Raw genomic sequence first — 24,793 nt, 5'->3', positions numbered from 1 at the left:
AAGGATCAGATACCTAAGTTGGCATCTGTAGATATTTGGTTAAATTTTAGTTTTCCCCAATACTAAGGGGACTAGAAAATAAAAAGTCCTGGTGACAAATGATAAATCATACAAGGTCCAGTGTTAACTGCTAAGGGAAATACAAAGAAATATGAAAGGCAGTGAGAGCCAAGATCTGGCTCTCAAGCAGGTGGTAGGATGCAGCTGCTTATGTGATATTATTGGAAATCAGTCTTTAACCCACAAAATTCTAGGAAGTAACTAGACCAGAGAGAGAAAATCGAAAGTAGTTTAAAACGGAAATAGGTGGTTTTCTTAAAAAAATAGAATTCAATGTATAATGTCCATCATGTACACACTACCATTCTAAGTGCTTTATACATATTATCTTATGAAATAGGAACTATTCTTATCCTTTTTTTTCAGATGGAGAAAGAGACACAAAAAGTTAAGTAACTTACCCCAGACTACACATCTAATAAATGGTAAGGTTGGAACTTAAACCTGGGCAGCCTGGTTCCAGGGTGTATGCCCTTAACCTCTACACTAAACTGCCTCCCTCTGCTGCCTGACAAAGTTTTTAATCTTTACTAGCTAAAACTGTGTGATGCGCTACAGCTACATAGTTGAATTAGATCTGGCTGCTGGCCTCACAGAGCCCACACTTTAATAGGGATGATGGAATCTCTGAGTCTGGAGCAGCTGTACAAGAGGAATCTGTTGGACAAAGAACAGGGCAACCCAGGCTGCCTGGAAGAGAGTGGGGAAGGAGAAGCAGGCGTTATCAGGAGCCTTTCTCCCATCTTCCCTTCTTTGAAATCATTCCATGTGTGCCTAGTGCTGTGTGGGGCGCACCCAGTGGAAATCATTGCCTTTGTCCCCTTCTGACTATCAAGATAATATTTTCTTCTGATCTTACTCACAATTATGAATAAAATACAATCTATCCTCTCACAAGGAGTTTATGATCTTGTGGGGATAGAGATGTGAACTTAAATAATTCTAATATGGGCTCACATGGTTTGCGGTGAAATCTTGAGATGACAGACATGATATACAATTAGAGTCCTGATATAAATAATGACACCAACAAGTTCTGATAGTTACCTGATGATCTTCCTAACGGGCCATCAGTCTGACAAAATCTGCTGTTAACTGTTGATAAACTGGGATAAATGACCATGCATTTAACCAAGAAACACATGTTAAACTATAATTAATCAATGATTTTCCAATTGGACAAAAGATTGACAATGTCCACCGTGGACTAGAGAAATTATGATACATGAATACAAATTATTTCATCAAGAAATATATACTAAAATGCATATCAATGGATTCTGGAAAGCATGTATTTTTAAAGATATGCAATCCTAGGGGCTGTTCAGGAACTGCCTGTCCCCAAATGTACACAATCACAAACTGCATAAACACAAAATGGAAAGACTAAACCACAAAGAGGTCATCAGGATTCATTTGAAAAGATACCCAGTATGCAGAACTACTTTTTAAAGTAGAAAAATGTCTTAGAAAAGGTTTAAACAAAGAGAGGGAGAGAGAATTCCAGGTGAAGAGATGGCATTTTCAAAAGTGGGTTCTCGGTTGCTAGGCCAGGCTGAGAGGCAACATGGTACAGACAGAGCCTCACACCCTTGACTCTGACACTGACCTTGGCTCAGAGCCACACTGTCTGAGGAAAGGTTTGAAGGCTCTCTGTGCCTTCTGTAAAACTGGGCTCACTGTGCCTAGGTTCTTTAGGAGGATTCTATAAGGATCATAAAAGATAATAATCTGATTGTCTATGTGTCAACTCGGCTGGACTATGGTGCCTAGTTGTTCAAACACTAATCTAGGTGTCGTTGTGAAGTTCTTTTGTAGATGTAACTAATATCTACAATCAGTTGACTTTAAATAAAGCAGATGACCCTCCATAATGTGGGTAGGCCTCATCCAATCAACTGAAAGCTATAAGACCAAAAACTGAGGTTGCCCTAAGAAGAAGGAATTCTGCCTCAAGGCTGTAACCTAAAAAATCCTGCCTGAGTTTCCAGTCTGCTAGCCTGCCCAACAGATCTGTAGATTTTTGGCTTGCCAACCTTCCCAATCGTGTGTGCCAATTTCTTCAAATTCCTTTCTCTTTCCGTCCCCCTCCCCTTCCAATTTAATCAAGAAACACATGTTAAACTATAATTAGTCAATGACTAATAGTCAATGACTTCCCTTTCCCCCCACCCCCTATCTCTGTCTCTATCTCTCTCAACCTCTCTCTCCCCTCTGCCAAGTAATAAATGAGCATATAGAATGTAGGCCCTTCAACAGTAGTAGACCAACTGGTGACATGTCTAAAAGCTCAGGAATATAATTTTTAATGTAATTTCAAAAGTAAATTAGGCCTCTCAGAAGAGAGGAAATGCAAATAAAATGAAGCACAGAGATATTTAGAACACACTCTCCATGAAGACAAAGACATTGCCTTGTTCACAATTATGTCCATAGGTCTAAAATGGTAACTAAACAACTTAAAAAACATGTGTTGAAAAGGAATGAATGCTAGAATTCTATAGAAATGTACAGCAAGGTAGGATATTTTTTCCTATTGGTATCCACCCAAACTATTTTTCTTCTGAGCTAACAGAACATCATGGAGGAGGTATGTATTCAAGCATCCATCCTCACGTGCATCTGTTCATAAAGCATGCACTGAGACCCTGCCACATTCAACAGGCTGTGCTGGCCTTCAGACTGAGATAAAGAAGATGTCTTCCCTTTGGAGCACCACAGGCTGGTAAGTGAGCCGATGAGTAAACAAGTATAATATATTAGTAGAATATATTGGAGTTAAGCAATGCAGGAGGTGCTGGGCAAGCTCACAGAATGGATACCAAACCTCTTCTGGAATTCATTCATTCATTAATTCATGTGTTCTTTCTTAAATGAATCTTTATTAAGGTGAACTCTGTGCCATACATTCTGCTATGCCCTGGGAATACTCAGATAGTATAATAAATAATATTAATAATGGGTAAATTATATTGAGCACTTACTGTATTTCAGGCATGTTCTAAGCCTTTTACTTTATTTACAGATTCTCCTTATACCAGTAGGGAATCAGGTATGTGTTTTCCACATCTTTCCTATAAGACAATCATATGGGCATAAATTCTCATATTTACTCTTCAAAGAGTTGTTGATCACCGACCATCTAGAAGGCACTCTGTTAAGCACCAATTTATGTGATTAACACCTAATCTCTGCCTTAAATTTAGTGGAAGAGACTGACATATCCACAAATGACTACAATATCAGGCTATGTGACACCCACAGTCTTGCAAAGACCTTGTCATAAGCATAAAGATGCCACCTCCAAAACTTCACAAAAACTTTGGAATATGATTATGAACACAACCAATAGAAACGTGTTGAGAGTGGGTTTTTTTTGCTTTTTTTTAATTGAAGTATAGTTGGTTTACAATGTTGTGTTATTTTCAGGTATACAGCAAAGTGATTCAATTATACATGTATCTATTTTTTGTCATATTCTTTTTCATTATAGGTTATTACAAGATATTGAATATAGTTCCCTGTGCTATACAGTAGGTCCTTGCTGTTTATCTACTTTATTTAAAGTACTGTGTATCGGTTAATCAATCCCAAACACCTTGTTGTTTTATCCTATCCTTAAGCCAGAAAAATAACCAAAGAGAAATATTGTTAACATGCATGATAGATCTTCAAAATTATATTTAAAAACAAAACTCTCTCTTTTTTGTGACTAAGGACTAGTTACCATGTTAACTGCAGGTCAACATGGCCTGAACCAAACATAGACGCCTGGGATGTCAGTCAACACCAGTGTTTTCAGTCACCTTCCAGGCACTAATGTTAACATAAAGTCTTGTTTCTCAAGATCGCGAAGTTAAAGGTGTGAGCATAACAACAGAAGATGTTGACATAAATATCTTGCATTATTGATAAACAGCTTGAATTTGTCATCAATTAACACCAGCTATAGATTAAAACAGTTTCTAAATGAAGCCTTGTAAATAACTGTAGTTTTAATTACTCTAGGAAACTACAATATCCATCAGCATCCACAACTCCTGCCAAGTATCACCCTGGTCCTAGGAAGTTTCACAGTCACTTAAAAAGGTTATAGTAATGAAACAGGAAAGATTTTTGTATCTCAAAAGAAAAGACCAATTCTATCCAAGAAACACAAGTCTAAACCTTCTTGGAAAGAGAGAGAGAGAGAGAGAGAGAGAGAGAGATAGAGACAGAGTCAGAGAGAAAGAAAGAGAAAGAGAGAGAGAGAGAGAGGGAGAGAGGGTCATGAGCATTGGGGAGAAAGCAATAAAAGCAATAAACGAAGAGTCCCCAATCAAGTCAGAGATGAGATTATTCAAAAGTCAATATGAGAAAAAAGAAGGGGAGATTCCTTTAAACTCAAGGAAAATGGGCTGTTTGGTTTCTCTTGTACTTTTCATTGACTCTATTCATTTCTTTGATATTTAAAATGTATATCCTATCTATTTCTAAAAATGGGATTCTGGATTACATATGAAGTTAGACACATAAAACAAGACTATAAAAATGAAAACCAGATCAAATCAGGTTAAGAAGAGCCAGGAATTAAACATTAGGTATATACTTGGAATGCACTACTTTTTTTGTAACTGAGTTCTGAATTTACTTCTGAGTTTCCTGGCCATTTGGACAAAAATCAAAAAGCGTTGGGTTAGATAAACATTCATTATTCAACAAAAGGAAACAGGACTTCCCTGACCTCTCTAGTACAATTGTAACCTCACCCCTACTCCCATTGCCCAGCCATTACTATTCCTATTCCTTCCATATTTTTCTTCATAGCATTTATCAATTTTCTAAACTTTGTATCTTTTGCTTATTTTCTGTCCCCTTCCACTAGAATGTAAGGTTCATGAGGACAGGAGTTTTTTGTTCACTATTTTATCTCAGTTCCTAGGACAGTGCCTGGCACATAGTAGATTATATATGTATAAATGTTGTCATGTAGCCAAGAGTGATTTTTTTCTCAATACTGAATTCCAGCAGAAATTTATCATGAGGTCCCCTAAATAAATTATACCAGGCTATGAGGCCACATTGGGATGGGGAGATAATGGGCTGACAATCCACGGCAAGCATAAAATGAGGCACATGCAAACGTGCAGTGACAAGGGAACAGAATTTGGAGCCAGGAGAGCTAATTTCAGCTACCAAGGCTACCTCCTCCCACCCTGCACCTTCTATCAGGCAGCACAGCATCATTGTGAAACACGTGGACTCTGGAGTCAAGCAAACTGGTTTGAAATCCTGGCTCTATAAGCTTATAAGCTGTGTGACCTTTGACAATTTACTTAACCTCTCTGTGCCTCAATTTCTTCATCTGTAAAATATAGATAATAATAGGACCTACCTCAAAAGATTTCTGTGATAATTAAATGAGTTTACATGTGTAAATCAATCAGAATATTGCCTGACACGGTAAAACTAAGTACTGGCAGTTAATTTGAACTTGTGCCCCTCATTTGTAAAGCATGGATAACAACTACCCTTGGAGTGGTCGTAAGGATCAAGTGACCTTAATATATGGTAATGTGCTTAAGTTTTTTAATGGATGACTTATTTTTTATTTTCATGAGTGTAGCACATGTTCATCATAAATTTTTCAGAAAACGCAGAAAGATGGAAAGGAGACAGTAAAAGTCTTCTATATCCCAGTAAACAGTGACAACCACTATTAGCATTTTCTTGTATAAATTTCCAGATTGCTTTCAATGCTGTATCTACATACAAATATAGATGTCTGTGAAAATATAATTTTTAAACAGCATTAGACACGTACAATAGACCTGCTTTTCTAAAACTTATCATGAGTGTTAGCTCATATCAGCAAATAAAGATCTACATCATTCTGTATAACAGCTGCCTAGTATTCCACTGTATGAAAGTGCCTTGATTTATTTAGCCAACACTCCATTCACAGACAGGTTGTTTCCACTTTGTGAAAGTGCTTGGTAAACTACAAAGTAATATACAAATGTTAGCTATCATTATCATTATTTTTAAAATAAATATCTAGACATCACCATTAAACTTTTGAAAGGTCTTTTTTTTCACTATTTCTTTAATCCCCTGGAAATGATGCTTTGATCAAATTGTATTCACACCATCATTCAAAAAAGCATGGCGGGCTTCCCTGGTGGCGCAGTGGTTGAGAATCTGCCTGCCAATGCAGGACACACGGGTTCGAGCCCTGGTCTGGGAGGATCCCACATGCCGCGGAGCAACTGGGCCTGTGAGCCACAATTACTGAGCCTGCGCGTCTGGAGCCTGTGCTCCGCAACAAGAGAGGCCGCGACAGTGAGAGGCCCGCGCACCGCGATGAAGAGTGGCCCCCGCTTGCCACAACTGGGGGGGAGCCCTCGCACAGAAACGAAGACCCAACACAGCCAAAAATAAATAAATAAATAAACAAAGTAAACAATGCGTTAAAAAAAAAAAAAAAAAAGCATGGCATTTAGGGATCCTATGTCTGAACAGGAAAATCAACAACTACTAAATCAGAAGTAGGGGAAGACGTTAGGGAATGAATGTCCCAAAGAGCCCACTTCTCAGTTCAAAACCTGTGTCCTTTCCTGGCACGTGCCACCTCACTTTCCTTTGCTCATAGACTGACACTGCTCACTGATTGCCACCCTTTTCAGAATCTTCCCATGGCTTCAGAATCTTTTTTGATAATGAATTCCAAGTAAACATTATGAAACAATTGGAACAGGCAAGAGAGATGAAATATATTTGCTCACCCCAAGTTGAGGATATAAGGTGATATCTACCAGCACTTACTGCATAGCTACAACTTATAGTACCCATGTTGTAAATGGCAGATTTTGTAGCTATGTTAATTTACATCATCGCCCCTCCTATATTCTGAGTTCCTTGAGATTAGAAACTATGTCCTGTCCTTCTATGTAGTCTCACCTTTGCCTAAAAGAACGCCTCATAAGAGTAGATGCTTAATAAATGTTGTTCACTTGTGGGTGAGCAGTTGAAATAATGTCTGAAGTCCTTGATCTCATGTATTTTACAATCTCATTGATTAATAACTGAAATTAAAATAAAAGTGCCAATGTATTCTCTGAAAATAAAACCTGCCGAATTATTCCTGGTAGAGTGGAGTTGGATAGGGCATCCAAATGCATGAAAACAAGTAATTTAGAATTGCTACTCTTTTTTTTACAATAAATTTTCTCCATTAATTAATGTTGTGACTTAGAGCAAATGTGCATGGCAGGAAACAGAGGGTCGTGCTTACACCAATTTTACAGAAGAAAGTGGCTGTGCATTGAGATATATTGTGAATATTCTACTTCCTAACTCAGGTCCCAGCATGAGTTGGATGGATTTAGCTCATAAAACTCTGGCCTTTCACCTCTTCAAGGCTACAGTTAACTTCGCTGTGAGTTTCATTCATTCAACAAATATTTACTGCATGTCCAATATATACCAGGCACTGCAGTAAGCTCTAGATTTGGAAAGGTCCAACATGACAAAAAATGATTTAAATTCAAATAGATTAGACATAAACATTCCATGTCCCTTAACAATGAATGGGGTCATCATGACAAGTATTATTCATGACTGTCAAAGACAGGGCTTGTATGTTTTTATCTCTTAATATTAAAATAGGAACCCATCACTCTAACCAGGAAGATATTTCTATCCTAACGTGGAAATTAACAAACAGATTTCATTGTCTCCTGCCTATTTCATAATGGCTACCAGAAATTCACTGCTTAACAAAATTCAACCATGTCTAAGCATTGGGAAAATTTCTACGATCAATGAGTAATGTCTGCCATGAATAAAGAGTGGGGCAAGCGGCCTGTGTGTCAAGTACTTGCCATTCCTATTCCATCTATATCATGCTGACCCTGCTCCTCTGTTCTGGGCTGTTCTCTCTGGATAACTATTCTATTGGTTCTTTGTGAGTTATTTGAGGACTCACCTATTCCATAAACCATGACCCAACATGGTTAATATTGAGTGCTGCCCCCATCCACACTGCACCATCTAGCGCTTGATTCTATGCCGAGCTTCACCCTTCTCCAGTTTCTTCATTTGAATATATCTAATTTTTATCTAAAATCATAAAGCTCCCTGAGAGCAGCAACCTTTTATCTTCACTCTCTGTTGCCCCTACAGCACTAAGCACCCTGCTGGCTATGTCGAAAGTACTCAATTATTTTTTTTGTATGGTTGCATGGGGGAAGGGTCAATCTCAGAGCCCTAAAAACCTGGCTTCCTATACTAATTCTCCCCTTACCGTATACAAGACTCTGTATAAATTTATGTAACTACTGTAAGCCTCAGTTTTTCCATCCCTAAAATAGAGCGGCGGCAAGAGAAAATCTCTAACTTTCCAAACCACCCTAGCATTCAAGGATTCTACGTATTTTAGAGGATATTTTGCTTGAAGGAAAACTTTTGCTGTTTGAAATATCTCTTTTCATCTAAGAAAGGAAGAGATTTTTTTTCTTTGAAAAAGAAGTGAATTGTGAATCCTCTTGAGAGGCAGCTCAGCCTTCACTCGCTCTCCATTCTAACTTCCCAATAAATGAATGGTGATTTTCTCCTCTTGCTTCAGCGCTTAAGAAAAGTCCACCCTCTTACTAATAGAAAATAGGATTTGAGTGATGGCTTTTATACTAATTGGTCAGGAGCTTAGATAAAATATTGTTATTGACAGAATGTTCTCTTTTTTCATGCACTGATAAAGTGGCTTAGCAGAGCGAATAGAGAGTAAATGCAGGACAAAGAAAAAGTACCCGAGATTTGAGTCAGATTGGAAGAATCAAGTCAGCACTGTAAAGTGCTTGCTAATAAGAGACCCTGATAAGAAGATGTAACAGAAGCCAACGTATTCAACAAGACAATGGAAACAGGAAAGCGAGAATCACCAGTGGTGGGTGAGAGGTTAAGAGCGAAGATCCAGAAGTCTGACTTGTTCTCTTTGACCCTTGAGGTCCACATAGGATCAAATGTAAATGAAATCATTTTGAGACTATCATTTTTAACTCAGCCAGAAGAGTGGTATGCATAAAGAAATCCCATCGCAATCTGTCAAAAACTATCTATTGATTTTAAAAGATAAAACACAAAATGTTCAAAGCAGCATTGTAAGTGTAATGGAATGGGTTAAGATCAAGGGCAGAGAAGCTTCTACTGGTGGGACTGTATTCTCCTGTGGCAGGTGATGAACTAACTCAGTAATCTCTCAGGTCTTTTACCTAGAAAGGCACCTCTGGCTACTATGACTTGATCTATCTAAATTTTAGAAGATGAAAATGGAACCAAGGTTAATATCGATGTTAATCGTCATAATGGTAATTTGTTTATACTGTGGTCAAGACTTTATTTGCCATCCCTTAACACTAAACTACAAAATGCAGAAAACACTACTCAGCCAGCAGCTTGGCAGTGCACTAAGGAAATAGAAGCCATGAGAGAGCAAGCAGTGCCCCCTGCCCCCGGGGAATTTGATTCAGGCATAAATACCATAATCCTTTCGTTTTAAGTAGTGCTTGGACAAACCAAATCTTCATTTTCCCCCAAACCCTAAACTTGTCTATGAAGAATGCTGCAATCATTCTTCTAATCTTTTCCTCTTACACCCCAACTTTCCTCTTCCCATCTCCCCAGTCACAACCTTCCCTCAACTTCAGAAATGGGAACGTTGGGGCAAGTTTGGCTGGAATTCTTTTATGTAGTCTCTGTATCCTACAACTTGGCCTCGAGAATCCTCCTTCTTGCTTGCCCTGCAATTGAAATGACCAGAGCCAGACCAGACTCAGGTTCCTGTTTGGAAAAAATAAAGAGGTTCCTCCCCGTTCTTCAGACCAGTCCCAGCAACGGGGCGCCTGTCCCAGGCAGAACTCACGCTCTGCTGAGGATTCACCAGCTCCACCACCCAGCCCGGGCCTGCCCACCAAGTAAACAGCCAGGAAAGTACAGCCCGGAGAACTAGGGGTTCATCTATAAAAGGAATGCCACCCACCACATCCCTCCTGCCCTGCGTCTCAAAGGGGAGAGAGTGGGGTACTCCACTTTGAGCTTCGGGCAAAGGAACAATTCCTGTCTCCCACTCATCACATTCTTCCGAGGAATGGGGCTGACTTTGATTCATCAGATTACATTCACAATTCAACTCTTCAAGACTTTGTGTTCTGGGAAACCAGTAAACAACCCAAGGCTTGTCCTCAGATAACCAATTGTGTGTGTGTGTGTGTGTGTGTGTGTGTGTGTTGGGGAGACAGGGGTGGGGTGTGTAAGGAATTGCACTGAATGAATGAGAAGGGATTCTTGGACTCCTGAGAAAGTCTCCACACAGAGAAGTGCATGGGAGTGAAACACCTTGTAACTTAAAACTATGTTTCTCCCGGCATCTCCAGTTCTCAGCCTGAGCCAGGTCAGCCGTGGGATCCGACTTGGCTGTCCTTGCATTAAACACAAACACCACACTGCTGGGCCGACTCCGGGGTGCCAGGCAGCAACTCATGAAAAGTCTCCCTGGGCACCCTGAACACCAGTTTGTTTGACATTTCACTGGCGACCTCGGAACTGTCTGAAAGTGCTCAGATCCCATCAGGCCGGCAGGTGGGAGGGGAGGGTTTAACAAGATAAGCACACTCTGTGTGGGGCTTCTCTGGAATTTATTGTCAAAGGAACGTGGAGCCAACTGAATACACGCACAGTTTTACAGGTGCACATTTCATGTATTCGTTGGGGTGAAACGCTATTTGGACTCAGATTTCAAAAGGAAGTTCAATCCTGGTAGCCATAAATTTGTTTTCTACATCCGTGACTCTACTTCTGTTTTGTAAATAAGTTCATTTGCACCCTTTTTTTTTTTAGATTCCACATATAAGCAATATCCTATGATATTTGTCTTGCTGTGTCTGACTTACTTCACTCAGTATGACAATCTCTAGGTCCACCCATGTTGCTACAAATCCTGAAAGCAATAATAATAATTCCGTGGATTCAAGGAAAATACAGCATTCGCCTAAACAGAAGGCCTCTGCCAGCCCCCAAATTATAATGTGATTCTAGAAATGTTAGAGAGCACTTTCTAAGTGTGTGAGCCTTGCTTATGACCCATCAACAGGGAATAATATCATTCACTCATTCCACAAATATTTATTGAATCTCCACAATGTTCATGAAATATTCTTATCATACTAGAAGGTAGGCAGAGCAGGGAAGGATACCCAGATAATCAGATCTGGATTTTGACCTTATGGAATTTGCAGTCTGATAGGAGAAACAATACACAAACACTAAAGATCCTTCGGTGCAAGGGAGAAATACCAGGCATGTGAGAAATTGGCCCCTGACGGACCGGGTGGCACTTGCAGAGAAATTGATTCCAGCTGGGGCAGAGTGTATTTCTTAGCTTTGGTATGCAGTGGAAGACAGTGAGCCCTCAACATCCCATCACATCAAGAAAGGAGCATCTCTAAGACGACTTCACTTTCTTGCCAAGATATGCAGCTACACATCCATGTGTGGTCTGAATTTCTATAGCCATCCAGGGGTTTTCCCTCCTTTCTTGCCCCCAGTAACAGCAGGGAGTAGACGTGTTCACACAATGGCTAGGCTTCATTTTTTTTTAACTCTGTCATGTTTTTTAAGAGGATTAGCTTTATTAGTGCAGTTAGTTCACTTTCCTTTGATTTTTTTCTTTAATGTTAAAAACAAACCGAGATTAAAAGCAGGAGTTGACTTCAGTCATCCACAGCAAGGCACTAACTCTCTGGGTCTGAGGTGAAGGAGTCCGCCAGCATTTTAGCTCTCCATGTGTTTCTTTGGTTTACTCCTGACAGATACAGTGGAATGCTTCAATGAAAAACACCCAACTCATTTTCGATCTGTGAATGAACCGAAGGCATCCCGTGGCTATTCAACCCCACTGGAAGCCTGCTGGCTCGTCCATGCTCCACCATGATTGTACCCACTCTGGCTTCCACATGGAACTTACTAAAGTTTGTGCTGTTTCCTGGCAGGGTGATTTATCGCTGACACCTCTTTGCCACTTCAACTGGGGGCCACTGCGATGGGGCAAGGTTCAAGGAAGTTGGCCAAAACTGAAGCAGACATTTTATCAGCTAACTATTGCATTTTCTAGTTCTTGACTTTTCCCCAGGACCTTCTGGTTTTCATTTTGTTGGCTGCCATTAACTCTTCCAGTGCTGTACAACCCCAGGTTGTTTCTTCTGAAAATAAAAGCACCTCCAGTACAGCAGGGTTTTTTGGTAAAAAGATATGGAGGCTCCTTGCTCCTAACAACTGAGTCTCACCATGGTTTCGAGCATTAGAGAAATATTTCTGAAGACGCTGGATAAATGGGCAGACTGAGGTATGGAATTAAGTCAAGAGCCTGAAATTATATACAGGTCAAAAGAGGCAACTGAGGAACGTGGCCGTTTGCTTGACTCACCCCCTTGAAAACAACTCTATTCCAGTATCTGTTACTTTTATAACTTCTTCACTTGCTCGATCACTAATTTATTTACTCATTTATTTACTCACTTAACAAATGAGCTTAGTGAACGTAATATGAGATAGATTACTGTGTAATGACTAAATGCTAGTGGTGGAAACAAAAAACTGAATAAGATATGCATGCTCCTCTCAAGGAATCCACAGTCCCATAGGGAAAATGCATCATCAACAAATACTCTTGAGGCAAAAAAAAAAAAAAAAAAGAAGTGACTACTAGAAAAGAAGTACATCAAAGAGCTGTCAGAATATAAAGGGGAGAAAGGAGTATAACCTGATCAACATAGATTTAGAAATAGGTTCCAAAACTGCTCCAATTATACTTGAAGCAAAATTTTAACTTGACTTCCTGAGATGGAAAAGAGAGAGAGGTATCAAATCCACCCCCTACCTTTCCCCTGAGATAAAATATTTCCAAAAAAAGTTCACTTTCGAAATACTTTCTCCACCTCCTTTTCCTTAATTCTACACCCACCCTCAACATTTTCTTCATATTTTCATTCTTTTTGCTCTTGTTGAAGCCACATAGTTTTCTTCAAGAGGACACAACCCAGAACTCAAGAAGAAATCGTGAAATCTCCTTCCAGGATTGGCCTACACTCTCCTTCTTTACTAAGGACAGATGCCGTTTCCGAGTCTGGGAAGCAAGGGTAAATCAGTTTCAGGGCTGGCTCAGTCCTGGCCTCTCCCGGGCACAGGTAGAAGTGATACCAAACTATGCTGAATCACTTACAGTGGTTTTATGATGAAGATGATTAGTCACAGAAGATCGACTTGACCATCAACTCCATTTTGTAATACTGCAAAATAAGTTGGACACCGAATGGGCCAGTCCTAGACTTCTTAGCCTCCCTCTCTGTGTAAACAAGTGCCCTACGTCTCCTAGGAGATCCCCTACCCCATTTTCAGGGGCCATCCGTGCTATCTAGAGGAAGGGTTGCTCAATTAATGCCCACAGTAGACATATCCAAATTTCTAAGGCAAAAAGTAAAGGAAGAGTCTTTTATTCCATTTGTTTTCTTGGACAGGACTCCAATCACGAGTCTCTGGGACAGTTTAGCTTTTGCAGGCACAAACTTCCATACAGCACCAAGCCCAGGCAGGACCAACTTCCCCACCATAGATGCTCACTGAATTCCATCCTCACTCACATCACCAAAGGGCACAAGGGATGTGGTCGCCTGAACTAACCCTTTGGTTACACACGCTGTTTTCATTTAAACTCTCCTGCTCCATCTCTTTCACACACCAAACAGAAGAAGGACAGTTTTCTCCCCCTTTCCTCTCTTTTATAGAAACCTGATAGGTTCATGATCAGGAGATCAGAACACATCAGTGTCGAGCAAAACACATTACGTTTTGAAAAGTGTGAACTACTTGAACAATTAAATAGCTTAAAAGACAAGCCTTCAAGTGTCCTCAGAAGAGATGTGTAAGCACAATTTTCTCCTAAAATGAAAACCCAGAGAACTAAATATGGGCCTGAAAGCATTTTGTTTTTAATTAACTTTCTAAAAATCCTCTCAACAGGAGTGATCTTTCACCAACCCATTGTCAACTGGAAGAAACAATTAATTTGGTCATCAAAAGAGTCATTTTTACCAATGAACCGTCATTATCAATCAATCTAAGGTTCTCTGCATATCCCTGCACTAAATACAAGAATGAATAGGAGAATAAATCTGTAAGCGAATAAATTTTCTGCACACCAATCCCCACAGGCTATGTGTTTATAAGTCAACAGCTTAAAATGCAAACATCTGATGAAGGTAATACACCTGTTAAAGGAGCATAAAATTCCAAACCCAAAGGTAAAATATAAAGTTTATAAAGCCTCTTAAAGGAGGCATCAAAGTGAACTATTAAATGAGTACATCTGCTCCATGCTAGACTCTAGTTTATAAGTGCCACTCAAAATAAAAGAGATTTAGGACAAACATTTCATGAAAGAATGTGAAAAGCAGTGAAGGGACCATCTTTTGAGGATGATGAGAGAAAATAGAATGGATTCAGTTAAAAAGAAGAATTGACCTAAACTCAGTCCAGGACTCAAACAAAAGGTTTTATGAGTCTAGTTTTCACTGAAAGGGGTGCGACATGAGAGGATATAGGAAGATCATTTTTATGTCCCACTTTATACTTTGGTTTTAGTCTACAGGCAAAAAGGAAAATAAATCAGTTCAATGCTTAAAGTTACCTGTCATGAAACATGATATTTAAGAAAAATACACATATATAAATATATATATATTAATATATATATTCAGTCAAGGAAGTCAAGGCAGTTCTTATAAAACTTTGAACCCAACATGTTACCAAAGAAGTCTAATAACAGAGGAGTATTAATTGTGCAAGATTGTGTGTCTACCTGACCCTCTCAAATTTGATTGTAGTCATGCTATATTTTCTGGGTTTTCTACCTTTCCAAATGCTGTTTCACAGTGCTCCATCCCTATAATGTTGGTGTTCACTATAATTCTGTTCTCAGCCCACTCTGCTTGCTCTTCTTACTCTTCCTTGGATTATGTCATTGCCTCTCAAGGTATGAACCATCATCACTACAATAATGATATTGTATCCACCTCTCCAGCCCAGAATGCCTCCTTTCAGCCTTTGAGTCAGCCAGCTGCCAACCACTGACACCCTGCAAGTCCAGGAGAACTCAAAGTATACAACCTATATCTTCACATCCTCCCCCCAACCCAGCTGCTTCTCTGTGTTTTTTGTATCACTTGGAAAGTAGCCGTAAGATCCGCCCAAACCAGAAATACAGGCGTCACTTTTAACTCCTCATCACTCCTAAATCTGGCCCTTCTTTTCCGTTCCACTCCCAAGGTGCTAGTTCAGACCCTCTTCAACCTCATCCCAGTGCTCTTTCTAAGACACAATGATGGCCACACCCACCTTGTTACCTCATTTCAGGGCCTCCACACTGACCTAGAGGGAGCTCTTGAACATGGCGGGGAGGCCTTCTCTGAGCTGGCCCCTGCCCATGCCTCCAGCCTGACTTCTTACCAACCCCCCCTCCCTTCCAATTTCCAAAAGAATGATCTTTTTCATGCCTTTCCCCAAGCTCTACCCAAAATCCCTTTCCAGGCCTTTTTCCTTATCTAACACCTCTTCTTCCTTGAAGAATCATCTAAGATGTCAGCTTGTCTGGGAGATGCTGCTGACCCCTTGAGGCTAAGCTAGGTCATTCTGCTCAGGGTTCCCAAGTGCCCAACAGTGAGCTCATAGATAGCAAGGGCACTCTGATCCATCTCTGTATCCACCACAAACAAAACAACAATTACTGAATACAAGATCTCTCACAAAAATGCATATACATACACCTATATCCTACACACAGATAGTTTAAAGATACTATCATCTAATCACACCAAAAAAAATAAGAATTTCATATATGTTTACTTCCTTACATCCCTTAAGAAAAGGTTTATGGTTTCTTTTTTGGTTTTGTTTTGTTTTGTTCTGCAGTTAGAGAAGAGCGTAATCCAAGCTGGTTCACCTTTTCTTGAAATAAATTAAATTTGAACATGAGTTTTGCCAAACTATCTAATAACATTAAGAATAAATAATAATCCACTGTTCTAGGTGTTGTTGATGTCTGAATTAATTTATCCTTGCTGTAGCTCTAGGCAGCTTGGGTCCAGGTATTACTCTTCTCCCCATCTACACAAAGGATAACTAAAGAATTGAGAATAGCTCATCTAAAGCCACGCCAATCAGAAGGGGAGGAATCCTGATGCAGCCCAAGATCTTCAACTGTGTACTACACTGCCCTCAATCAAAATTCAGCTCATGATGATTGACTTCTACACCATGCAAACAAATTGTACTATGACTCAAAAATGTTCATAGGCGTAACAGCCTATATGGAAATGGACATCACCAACCAGAACATATTCTAGAGGGTTCTGCTATAACAATTAATTCTTTGGTTCCTGTATCATGAGGCAACCAAGGGATTCCAAGAGCAGAAGCCAAGGTGACGGGGGGCAGGCACTCAGAGGGCTCAGGCAGCAGCTATTTACTGTTGAGCACGTCACTATTTTGACAACTGATAATATCAACTGAATATCAACCCTGCTCTAATTCATCAGAAAAAAGGTATCAAAAAAAAGTGTCTGGCCTATTCTCAGGTTTGATGGTTTACCCTCCCAAGGGTCACCATCCCTGTATGCAGCCGCCATTGAGTAGAATTTCCTTAGAGGGAAAAATCCACAATTTCTGGTGGAAGAACAGAGGCAGCAAAATTATTCTGGGCTCCTGTGCTCTTTTTTTAAAATTTTGTATCTCCAGGCCCTAGAAGAATGTCTGGCACAAAAAAAGACACTCGGTAATTATTGTTAAATAAATGGATAAGTAACTCACCGACATTGGATTAAATGTTAGGACAGATGGGGAGGGACACAGAGCACTAATCTACCAAGGATGCTAAAGCACTGCTGGTGACAAAGTGAGACACAGGGCGCTAGATGTGGTAGAAGGAAAACTTTGATAAGTTGCTCGAGATGGAAGAATGAAACCCCCCAGCATGTGCTCACATCGTAACAGACGTTCCTTAAACTGCCATCTAAGGATGGAGGCCCTGTGAACCACAGGCCTGTTGTACGGTTGGATGGCACATGCAAGCTGGAGCCAGAGCTGAACTGCTCGGGGCAATAGGATGAGGCTGATGCTGCCTCCCGGGGTCCTCCCACTCACTCTATCATTTTACCGGAAGTGGTCCTGGTCCCTTTGCAGTAACAAAGTGGGAACATTGTTGGATGTCAGTGACAAAGGCAGTAGCAGGCACTGTACTGAGGGGAAGAGGTGTGGCACTCATGGGGATGTTGGGGGAGGATTTGGGAATGGCTTGACCCTCAGTAGGAAGACTGAAAGTGGTCTCAAGGTTGAAATCATCCTGGAAATGTCAACATTTCAAGTCTGTGCTCAAAGTTTTCTGCCTTCTGCTGCTGAGCATGCAAACAATGACAATAACAAGAATAATAACTAGAGTAACACCTGTCAGCTTTCATTGAGCACTCATTGTGCCCTAGGCTAAGCCTGTCTAAGCCTCTTCTCATTAAATCTTTTTAACAACCCAATAACGAAGGTACTATTATTATTCCATTTTATAGCCAAATGTTAACAGGGCCTGAACTCACCAAGGAAATCCTCAAAACACGGCTGTTTTCCAACATCTCCTAAAGCTTTGAGATCCCATTGTTTGTCCCTCCAGGGTACCACACTGAGCATAGTTACATTTTAGCACCCAGGACATTATTTAGATGATGTCATCCAAATTTTGCTCCAAACACTCTGTTTTATTTACTTTTAAGTCCCCAAATAAGGTTTGAAATTTCTTTTCAGTCAAACATAAAGATCATTTACGTTGCTTCATATGGCTTCAAGCAGGACAAAATCCCTCTCTGCCACATGAGGGGCTGTGAATTTATTTATTTATTTTTTATTGAAGTATAGTTGATTTACAATGTTGTGTTAATTTCTGCTGTACAGCAAAGTGACTCAGTTATACACATATATACATTCTTTTCTTATATTCTTTTCCATTATGGTTTAACCCAGGATATTGACTATAGTTCCTTGTGCTATACAATAGGACCTTGTTATTTATCCTTCCTATATGTAACAGTTTGCATCTGCTAAGAGTGGCTGTGAATTTGATTTTTGGCATGGCAGCCCTCGTGCAGTTGGCTACCACTGTGCCCTTCCATGGACACTCAGGGCAGCATATAAATAATAAATCATAGCATTTCTTATGTTTGCTTTGCACCCTCCGAGACACCAGTCGTATCGTGAGGAGGAACGCCTTCTCACTGCTGACATTTAGGTACGACGTTGAATGGCTGTTTCTCTAGCCAGGATTTCCATGCAGTTCTCTAATACCTTAAAGATCAACCTTAGCAACAACAACAACAAAGGCAAAGAATTTTATCAGTACAACGTGTAAGAAAAGAAAGGTTTTGAAATATGAACAACCATCACCATTGATTTTTTTTTTAAGCCCTAAGAGCATATACCATTCAAGCTATAGGGACAAAAATAATTTGCTACTAAGGGGCCATCCAAATGGGAACCAGTAGGATCCTTTGAGGTCCAATGGACTTTTGTGTTTCTTTCTCCTCCCCCTCCCTACCCAGACTTTCAAGGGGACAAACTCGTGTGGGAAAGTGATCCTGGAAAGAATGGGTTAATACATGCCATACAGTGTCCTCTGTGATGCCTGAAATAATTGTCACATGGCCCCTATAATCTGTCCCATGCTGTCAGCACTGGGTTAGTCATAATAATATCAGATAAGAGCTGTTCAAAGTGACACACTAACCAACATGAGAGCCACATGACTTTCTGGCTCGGCTGCTGCCCTTCAGCTGAACTTCGGCTTAGAACGAAAGACTCCCAGAGGCGGCCCAGCACATGCCCCCAAGGGTCCCGTGGCATTTTCCGTTGCTATGGCCTCTGTTGCTTCCTGGGCCCGTGAGGGGCAGCTGGGGCTCAGTTACAGGGAGTCTTTGGCTCACCCGACCTCTGGGGCCAGGGAGAGGGAACCGCGGCGGGGCGGCCGCTGCTGCCTCTCTGAGCCTGGGCTGGGACTCCCTGTCCCCGCCACACTTGATTAGTTTTGCAAATGTGTGTGTCACACCGTTGTGCCGAGTGCCGCAGCGGGGAAACGGAACCCCACAGGGAGTTTATGCTGGAAGAGATGGAGAAGGAATGTGGCTCCTGGCTAAGCGGACGCCAAGGCAAGGGCAGGAAAGGAAGGAGGAAAAAAAAAAAAAGAAGGAAAGTGGTCATCTCTGGGTGGAGGTTATTATAGGCTGACTCTGGTTTATTTGTGCTTTTCTGCTACTACTGCCCCCTCCCTGTTTTTTGGCTTCTGGCATGTTTTAGATTTTTAACTTGAAAAGTAAAGTCATATCTTTTTTTTTCAAGGAGAAGAAAGGAAGCAAAGAATAGTGGAAAAGAGGAAGAAAGGAAGGTGACCCGTTGACTCCCTGATTCATTCACAAAGCAGAGAGCAGAAAAGAAGGGAGAAAGGAGGTCATCTGACATTGGATTTGAGAACATTTATTGGCTGTGTGCCTCTGGCACATCTACCTAACGTCTCTCTCTAAGTGTTGTTATCCTCAGCAGTAAAATGAAATAATAATACCTAATTTACAATATTGCTGTGAGGGTAAAAAGAAGTGATCCTTGCTAAGTGGCACATGTGGTAGATGCTAGATAAATAGTAGCTACTGGAAAGGCACAGAAGCTGTGGTGATCTTTGGAGTCAGAACTACCCAAGCCCACAATCTGGCTCTACCACTTATTGGCATGTGACCTCAGTCGAGTTATTTCACCTCTATGAGCCTCAGTCTTCTTATCTATAAAATGGGGATAATGACACCCAACTGTCAGAGTTATTGAAAGGAATTATGGAGGTAATGTTCAGCACTCAGCACAAAGCCAGGCACTGAGTAGGTATTCAGTAGATAGTAACGGTGGTGGTAGTAGTGGTGGTGGTCATAGGTAGGTAGGTACGTAGGCAGGTAGAAAGAAAAAAAATCCATTCACTTATTCAGCAGATGGAAATCACAAGAAGTAGAAGTAAATGAAAATTTATACAAAGGTAGGGAATACGTAACGAAAAATCAAAGGGAAGGGTCAGTAAAGATTGGAAGGTTTTTTAAAGGACACAAGTACATGAAGAGACAGACAACATCCTGAGTAGGACTAATCCTATTTCCTACTTGGAAATTACCTAGTCCACCCTCCTTCTGCCTTTAGGGAGGTAATATGTTATTCCTCCCATTTTATAGATTGAAGGTCAGAGAGAGATACGTAATGACTTTTCTAGGATCACACAGCTAGTAAGTAGCATAATGGGACCTAACCTGCAGCTAGCGCCCTTACTATGCTCTTTTAGGAAAGACAGGTGAGTAACAAAAAGCATGACAGAAGTTCCACGTAATTAGAGAAACATTAGCAACTAAATGAAAGGCAATAAATGGTATTGGGCAAAAATTCCTGTTTACATGACGGGAGATGGAATAGAAAATAGTTTTTTTTTTTTTAAATAAACACAAACAGTATTTTGACAAGACGAAAATTTTAAAAATGAGAAATAAAAATTGTATTTAATAGAAAGACAACTTATTGAAGATAAATCAAGGAAGCTAGAAATTCATGGAGAAACACAAGTAGGAAGAATTCCAGTGGGAAGAAGGAAAGCTAGACCCCCTCCTGCTAATGTACCCACGTCTGTTCAGAGCGCTGCATGTGCTAATGCCCTGACAAAGGCCACAGCAACTTGCTCTGCAAAAGGGAAAGCCACCAACATATGGGGTCTAGGAATCCTAGTCTTGCTGGTTCTAGGCTGTTAACATTAGGTGCTTCAGGAAGAAGAAACAACTTGCACTGGCCAGGTGGGCACACTGCACACTCTTCCCTCCAAGTGGTGGCTCTAAGGGCATAAAAATAAGAAGACCCCAAAGCAAAGGTGAAGCTCAGCAGGAAGGAATGGAGCCATTGTCCAATTATTCTGACGCCAAAATGTCTGAAAGCATGTGAACATTTTTCAAGTGGAGCCCATTCCCTTTCCGGAAGCTAGGGGGAGCACTAGGGCAGAAAACAGTCACAGATGATGAAGTTTGCCTCTTGCTTCTGCCACTCAGGAGCCAGGTGGACTTGGGCCTGTCCTTGAAGCTCAACATCTCCACCTTTCTTTCCTCAGATGTGAGAAGAAAGCCTTCAGGGTTGTTTCAAGGATTAAATGAGATAGTAAGGATGCACCTGGCACATTATAAGTTATTAATACGATAATTTTTCCTTTGCGTCCAGGAGCACGTGTTTCCCCACCACACAAAATCTTGGCTTGTTGGGTGGACTAACTCTCACCTGCTCACCCCACACTGGTTGGAGGCTTATGAAGCTTAAGTAAAAGAAACGAATATGAAAATGGATAACAAAGAATGGGAGAAAAAGAAGAAACACGATTCAGTATTAAGGCGAATAGTACTGGCCCAGCATTCTGAGGCACTAGAGGCATTTTATTTCAGAGAGCTTCCTGGCTATCACCTGAAGTTCATGAGTGCTAGCCTTGCCTATGCCATGTGTATAAATCATCCCTGCCCATTTAATAGCAATCATAAGAGCTTACTTTTATAGGGCTTTAGTTTAGGAGGCATTTTCACATACATTACTTAATCATTCACCTGACGCCAGGTACCGGCAGCTGCTGACCACTCATCTGCCAGGAGTGGGCAAAACAAGTCTTTCTTTAGTTATGTAAAGATGAGCACCAATTCCTTCTGGGAAAGAGGTACTATATCCTGTGTGGTCTAACAAAGATGTCTCCCAATATCGCTTGCTATGTAAACCCATCCACTGAAGGATGGATTTACAAACAAATTGCCATGGGGATAAGGAGACTCCTGGAAAGAGAAATTGGAACGTCTCATTTAATGTTCAATGTTATTGGAATCTCGCTATTAGAATGAGGCAGTCTCAATTCAGGTCCCAAAGAGGACCCATATGAAGGTGACATGGGGAAGGATGGATTTGGCTGAGACTGGAAATCCACCCAGAGCCTGCTACCCTGTGTTGATGTAATGCTATGAGGAACACTAACTGAGCATGCTAGTGTGACGAAAGCTGGACCCCAAGCCAAGGGACATCATTGGGTCTGCTTGGAGATCTACAGCAACAAAGGTCCCTGCAGAGCAATGGACCAGCCTTCATTGTGCTATGCAGGATCACCGTCCAACAACGACACTGTGTGGTAGCAACAGAAGCAGCGGTGCCAGTAGAAAGCATAGCATCCACTTGTCCTGCTAGCGTGGTGTAAAAAAAAAAAAAAAAAAAAAAAATAGAAAGAAAGGAAGGAAGGAAAAAAAAAATAGAAAGAAAGGAAGGAAGGAAGAAAGAAAAAAGGCTGGATCCTCTAGACTAAATAAAACCCTAGTTACTGGGAACAATTAGGATTGTGATCTGTGAGATGATGGAGAGACTTCAGGAAGGCAATTTCAACTTCCTGCAACAATGGCACCTGAGACACTCTGCTGATTAATAACAAGAAGAAGACACATAACTGGGTGGCCCACGCTGGTGAAGCCCATCATCTTGGTTACATTTACAGCAAATATTGGTTGAGCAAAAACTCTGGGCCAGACACTATTATACAGGCAGAAAAGTTTTATTATTAGTCTCAATTTATAGGTGAAGAAACGGAGGCTCATTTAGGTTGACTGGTTTCCTAAGACCCCAGTTCCAGGAAATGAATGAGGAGGTTTCCTTTCCAAAGAAGATGATTCTAGGTAAACAAGAAACAATGTTCCTCCTTTGGGACAAAGGTGGAATATCCTACCAGATACTGTGGAATTGTCTCTGCATGTGAGGCTGCATCATTTTCACAAAGGTTCCCTGTCTTTTCCACTCCCCTACATGTACTTGGGCAGAAACCAAGCTCGCGGTCCCGCTCACATGCTTGTGGCTTGGCTGCCAGCTAGGGATCACATTCTCTGCTCCACAGGCAAAGCCAAGGATTCTTCTTGCAAAATACTACTTGTGTCCTGGTATCACCTCCTGAAAGAGCCGTCGTCTACGATACCCACATGCCCGGGAGGTGGGGTGGGCAGGATCAAGCACTGGCAACCAGAACATCCAGCAAGAAAGGACTATTTTTCCCCCCAGTAAGTTTCCTAAGAGTCATAGACTTGACCATTGATAAATACAACACACATTCAGGAAATCTCTCAGATGATCTTAAAGAGAAATGACACTGGTAGTTTCTAATATACTGATGTTGGCCACTTTTTTTCTGCTTAACACATGTGGCAGAGAAAGAGCAGATAATCATGTATTTCTGACTCACAGGTACTTTTCCTAGCTGTATCATCATAATGAAAATGTTAGTAGATACCAATTTTTATAACAGCGCCACTTATTGCACAACTCAAATGGGCGTCATTTACATAGAATACAGTGTTGAATGGTGCCCCCTAGAGGTGTGCAATATGGCAGTGTCTATAGACTACTTTCCTTATGCCAGGCACCAAAATGATTTACATGTAGTATCTCATTTTGATATAATGACAAACCATGTGGTAGGCATTAGTATCTATTTTATAGACAAGGAAACAAATAAATATTGAAAGTTTAAATTATTTACCTATGGTAACACAACTAGTAAGTTGCAGAAGCAGGATTCAAACTCAGAACTATCTAAGTCCAAAACTCATATTGTTAATTGTTTCACTATCCTAGCTGATGCCATAGTATAACAGTTAGACATGAACCTTCAAGAAAGAATTACAAAGCTGTTTAGTATCTAAATGCTAACTCCATATATAAGCAGACCTTTAATTCTATTTTTTCAAAAAGACAAATGGATTAAGTTTTCTTGTCCTCTTAACATGTAATAACTTTTCAGTACATCTCTTTAATTTAGTGACTATTAAGTACTGATATTACTACACATTCATTCATGCCCACATCCAGAAAAAAAAGTTTAACTGACTTCATTTAAAATAAGCCAATATCATCAAAAAGCCTTTAGATACAACTGATCTATCACTATGACTGCAAGAGCTAATAACAAAAGCTAGCACACGTTGAGTAACTACTATGTTAACAGTTCTAAGTCATTTCCATAGCATGTCTCATCCCCAAGACACCCTTATAATGCAAGTACTATAGTTAGGCCTACTTTACACAGATATTTTAAGGAATCAGAATATGAACTGGGCAGCAGTCTGGCTCTGGGTTCTACTTTACTGACACAAAGATCTGAAGGATAGAGATCATAAGATATGGAAAGCAGCAGATGGAGCCAAGAAGGGTAATCGTATAAAAACAGAAAGAAACAGCATCCCAGAACAGGGTAAAGCACCAGCTCTTGCATGTACGAGACATCAAAAGCATCGACTTCGCCATAATGCCCAAGAATGAGGAGGCATTTTCTGTGCAGAGACCAAGAGTGGTACCATGAAGGGTGCCACAGTGACAAACCACAAGTTTCATGATCCACAGAACGATGCAACTCTTTCCATCACATCTCTTTTGCATAGAAAAGAGAGGAAGAGAAGACAGGATAAACCATAAGATAACAATATCCCCGGTGTAACATGCACTGATTTACCCTACTTTCCTTGCCTCTATGGTAGTTTTACAAGAGAAATTCATCTTTCATTTATTTGGGTGGTGTTTCTCCCACCGCCACAGGGAG

At 40.6% G+C, this 24,793-nt stretch overlaps 1 protein-coding gene across 2 annotated transcripts in view; it reads right to left on the bottom strand.

Annotated features, from left to right (window-relative positions):
• The window catches only part of PPARGC1A (PPARG coactivator 1 alpha), a 467,754-nt gene that overhangs the window by 119,985 nt on the left and 322,976 nt on the right, over window positions 1–24,793 (bottom strand). The gene's annotated exons all lie outside the window — the stretch shown is intronic.

Source organism: Balaenoptera physalus (genome assembly GCF_965194825.1).
Source record: "Balaenoptera physalus genome assembly, chromosome: 5".
Taxonomy (NCBI): Eukaryota; Metazoa; Chordata; class Mammalia; order Artiodactyla; family Balaenopteridae; genus Balaenoptera; species Balaenoptera physalus.
This window is presented reverse-complemented; position numbering and strand designations above follow the sequence as displayed.